The following is a 4,971-nucleotide window of genomic DNA, read 5'->3' on the forward strand; positions in this document are numbered from 1 at the left end:
ACATATCAACCTAAGAGGACTTGTGAGGCCTGAGCAGGTTCCTCCATGATGGGTAAGATAATGCGCTAACGACCTGGATGACCTAAGACAGGAGCCTATTTATATTAAATAAAAGGGGGAGCTGTGGGAACCCATCCCCGATTCTCTGCGGACCTTGGGTTGCACCCTGGCTGTTGACCACAGTTACCGGAATACTCAGTACCACATGACCCACCCACAAGTTCCTGTTATTGTGCTTCTCTGCAGCTGAGGCGGAGCCCTGGTGTTTTTTCCACTTGTCTGGGACTTTTCTCCACTTGTCTGGGACTTTTCGACTGGGCTGGAGAGCGATATATATAGCAGGCTGTTCTGGCAATAAAGAATTCTCTCCACATGAATGACCTGCTGACGTGTCCTTTTTCAAGTCCTCAGCCCCTTGCCCGACCTCCGAGTGCGATTTGTAGTGCTGGTGCTACATAACAGTAATTTATCCTTCATACAGTAGACAGAGCCAACTGGGGGTTCTCATCAGGAAATGGGGGAGATTTAAAGTTGGACTGTTTTAATAGTTTCTCCTTTTGGATTCTGAACAGGAGATTTTTTTTTTTTTGCTTTATTTAAAAGCTGTAGAACTATCTTACTGATCCAAAGAGTCTAAGTTTTGCTTCAAAAGTAAAAGCTGATTTAACACATAAAGGACTTCTGTATAGCTCTTCTATGTAGTGATGTTAATTGCCACCGCCTCCTTTACACTCTAAGTGTACTTACGTCCCATTTGTATAAATAAGTCTTCTAAAACCTAGGAACATTTTGCCAAGCTGGTGTCTTCCAAACTAAAATTTTAAAAAATGGTTTAAAAATATTTTTTATTTATTATTTTTATTTTATGTGTATACGTGTATTGCCTGTGTGTAGGTAAGTGCACCCATGTCATGCAATGCTGGTAGAGGACAGAAGAGGCTGTCGGATCCCCTGGAACTGGAGTTATGGACAGTTGTTAGCTGCCATGTGGGTGTTGGGATATGAACCTGGGTCTTCTGCAAGAACAGCCAGTGTTCTTAACTGCTGAGCCATCTCTACGGCCCCCCAAACTAAAATTTTTAATAGTGCTAAACTTTCCCAGGATCACGTGTTCCTAATTGTCTTCCTTCCTTCCTTCCTTCCTTCCTTCCTTCCTTCCTTCCTTCCTTCCTTCTCTCTCTCTCTCTCTCTCTCTCTCTCTCTCTCTCTCTCTCTCTCTCTCCTCTCTCTCTTTGACAGGGTCTCATGTATCCCAGGCTGGCCTGTATAGCTGAGGATGACCTTGACCTCCTAAATCCTCCTGTCTCCATCTCTCAAATGCTGGAATTGTAAGCATGTGCCACGATGTTTGGTTTGTTCAGTGCTGGGGATCAGACCCAGTGAGAGTGCTAGCAACTGAAGTACCTTACCAGCTCTGGTTATTCTCTTTAAGCAAAGATAATTAGAAACATTCCGACACTGTGCACTCCATTGTGCCTCCCAATAGGTAAGAGGTATTGGGTGAACTTTGGTGACTTCAGGAGTACAGCTCTGTAAACAAGTTCTTAATTTTCAAAGTAGTTTTCTTTAAATATTTGCTCTTGTTGGCTGTTTTGTAAAGCTTTAACCCACTGTCTGTTAACATTCTGCAGAAATACAACTTCTGACATCACACAACAGATGAATGAGATGAATGAACAAAAACACTGAGCAGTATTTGTGAGGCACCAGGATATCACTCTCAGGACAGACAGAATTAAATTCAAGAATATACGGCCAGGTAGGCTTGGCCTAAGACCCATTTCTTCTTCTTTTTCTTTTTTTGGTCTTTTTGAAGCAAGGTCTCCCTGTAAGCCCCAGCTGTCCAACTCACTATGTAGACCAGGCTGGCCTTGAACTCACAGAGATCCTTCTGCCTCTGCCTCCCAAGTGCTGGGACTTGACAGGCGTGTGCCACCACGCTCGGGAAGACCCATTTCTTAATTGCTAAAAATTCACCGTAAAGGGTTTTATTGGCATTAACTCCTTGACATTGATCATTTATCCTTACAGTGTATGATCACATCAGACAAACCAGGACAGATCTAATCTCAGCAACAAGGGACAATTGAGATCAAACCATCAGATGGTTAATCAGCAGGGTCCTCAGAGAATATTGTTCAGAGACTGTGGAAGAAGTGGTCAGGATCAAAATCAATTCTTGCTAGGCATGGTAGCACTTGCCTATAATCCTAGCACCTGGGAGGCTGAAGCAGGAGGATCATAAGTTTGAGGCCTGCCTAGGTTTCATGGTAAGATCTTTCTCAGAGCCAACAACAAAATAGTCACTTGTATCAGCCCTTCCAAAGTAACTAAAACCAAGAAGTTATGGAGTATTGGTTCTTATGCATGGCTACCTAATATTAATTATGCTAATATTAACCAAGTATCTTTTCAAAAAATTTCATTCATTATTTTTATTTTATGCGTATGAGTGTATTGCCTGCATGTATGTGAGTGCACCTGTATCATGCAATGCTGCGGAGGTCAGAAGAGGGCTTCGGATTCCCCTGGAACTGCTATGTGGGTGCTGGGAATTGAACCCGGGTCCTCTGCAAGAGCAGTTAGTGCTCTTAACCACTGAGCCATATCTCCAGCCCCTCTTCTTTTTTTAAAAAAATAATTTATTGAGAATTTCATACAAGCTTATAAGGTGTTTTGATCAAATCCATGCCCACTCCCTCCCCTCCAACTCCTCCCATATCTCCCCATCAATTTTTTTCTGATAACTTCACGTACTCTTTCTGCTTATTTAATTTATTTTTTTTATGGGGCTTTTGGCTACTCTTAACATTCGCCCCTCTGAAGAGGTATCCTTAAAATCTTTTAAGAGTTAGATAAAAGCTCCCAAATTTTTTTTGACATTTTTGGCCTTTGGAATGGAGTAGGTTGCTAAGAGGCCCAAGGACATTGTGAGTTTTAGCCAAGAAACTGGCTACTTTTCTTTGGGGTCCGTTTACCCTAACTGCCTAGCCAATTCCTACCTCCTATTCTTATTACTCCATCCTCTGAAGAGGTTACCCAAATTGCCAATAGGGAATCATTAACCACTTGTCAGTTGAGGGGCACTTAGGTTGCTTCCATCTCTTAGCTATTGTGAAAAGAGCAGCAACAAACATGGTTGTACAAGTGTCTCTGCAATAGGATGAGTTCTTTGGGTATATGCCAAGGAATGGTATAACCAGGTCATATGGTAGGTTCATTTTTAGTTTTTTATATGTTCTCCACACTGTTTTCCATAGGGGTTACACGAATTTGCAATCCCACCAGCAATGAATGAGTGTTCCCCTTTCTCCACATCCTCACCATCATTTGGTATCATTTGTTCTCTTGATCTTGGCCAGTCTGACTGTGGTAAGGTGAAACCTTAAGGTGGTTTTAAGCTGCATTTCCCTAATTACTAACGATGTTGAACACTTTTAAAGATGTTTCTTAGCCGTCTTTATTTCTTTGAGAACTCTCTGCTTAGATCTTTAGCCCATCTTTTAATTGGATCATATATTTTCTCTCGAGTCTCTGTTTTTTGAGTTCTTTATTTTTCTGGAATTTATAACCCTGTCAAATGGTGAAGATTTTTTCCCATTCTGTGGGTTTTCTGTTCACTTTTTTTGACTCTTTCTTTTGCTGTACAGAAGCTTTTTAGTTTAATGAGGTCCCACTTTTGATTTGCTGACCTTAATTCCTGAGCAACTTCTGTCCCTAGAAAATCCTTTCCCACACCTATATCTTGTAAGTTACTGCCAATATTTTCTTCTAATAGTTTCAGGGCTTCCAGTTTTACATTGAGGTCTTTGATCCATTTGGAGCTGACTCTTGTGCAAGGTGAAAGATAAGGATCTAGTTTCATTGGAGATCCAGTTTTGCCAGCATCATTTGTTGAAGATGCTGTTTTTCCTCCATTGTGTGTTCTTGGCACCTTTGTCAAATACCAGGTGGGTGAAATTGTGTGTACTAGGGTTTGGATCTTCGATGATGTTCTGTTGACCTTTGTGTCTGTTTTTGTACCACTACCATGCTGTTTTTAAGACTATAGCTCTGTAGTATACTTTGAGATCTGGTATAGTAATTGCCCCAGTGTTGCTCTTTGTGCTCAGGGTTGCTTTGGCTATCTGGGGTCTTTTGTGCTTCCATATGAATTTAAGAATGGTGTTTTCTAATTCTGTGAAGTATGTCATGGGGATTTTGATTGGGATTGCATTGAATCTATCTATTGCTTTTTGTAGGATGGTCATTTTTAGAATATGAATTCTTCCAATCCATGAGCATGGGAGGCCCTTCCATCTCCTGGAGTCTTCCTCAATCTCTTTAATGATTTAAAATTTTCACTGTAAAGATTTTTGGTGTCTTTGATAAGATTTATTCCAAGATATTTTTTTCCCAGCTATTGTGAATGGGAGAGTTTCCCTGTATTCTTTCTCCAATTCCTTGTTATTGGTATATAGAAAGGCTACTATTTTTTGTAGATTGATTTTATAATCTGCTGCTATACTGAAAGTGTTGTTCAGTTCTAGGAGTTTTCTGGGGGAACTTTTGGGATCTCTTAGGTATAGTATCATATCATCCAAGATATTTTTTTCCCAGCTATTGTGAATGGGAGAGTTTCCCTGTATTCTTTCTCCAATTCCTTGTTATTGGTATATAGAAAGGCTACTATTTTTTGTAGATTGATTTTATAATCTGCTGCTATACTGAAAGTGTTGTTCAGTTCTAGGAGTTTTCTGGGGGAACTTTTGGGATCTCTTAGGTATAGTATCATATCATCTGCAAAAAGTGATAGTTTGACCTCTTCTTTTCCAATTAGTGCTCCTTTAGTAGGACATTGAACATAAATACATGCTGAATTTTGTCAAAAGTCTTTTCTGCATCTGTTGAGATGACAATGTGGTTTTTGTCCATTTATACGATTAATGACGTTTATTGACTTGCATATATTGAACCATCCCTGCATCTCTG

At 40.3% G+C, this 4,971-nt stretch overlaps 1 long non-coding RNA gene across 1 annotated transcript in view; it reads left to right on the forward strand.

Moving 5' to 3' along the window:
- LOC115067838 overlaps nucleotides 1-4,971 on the forward strand; it is an 11,688-nt gene that overhangs the window by 1,608 nt on the left and 5,109 nt on the right. Inside the window, exon 2 of the long non-coding RNA XR_003847208.1 lies at nucleotides 1,632-1,759. This is a non-coding gene — a long non-coding RNA (uncharacterized LOC115067838). The remainder of the gene's footprint in view (nucleotides 1-1,631; nucleotides 1,760-4,971) is intronic.

The sequence above is a fragment of the Nannospalax galili genome, unplaced genomic scaffold (genome assembly GCF_000622305.1).
Source record: "Nannospalax galili isolate Female #2095 unplaced genomic scaffold, S.galili_v1.0 scaffold707, whole genome shotgun sequence".
NCBI lineage: Eukaryota > Metazoa > Chordata > Mammalia > Rodentia > Spalacidae > Nannospalax > Nannospalax galili.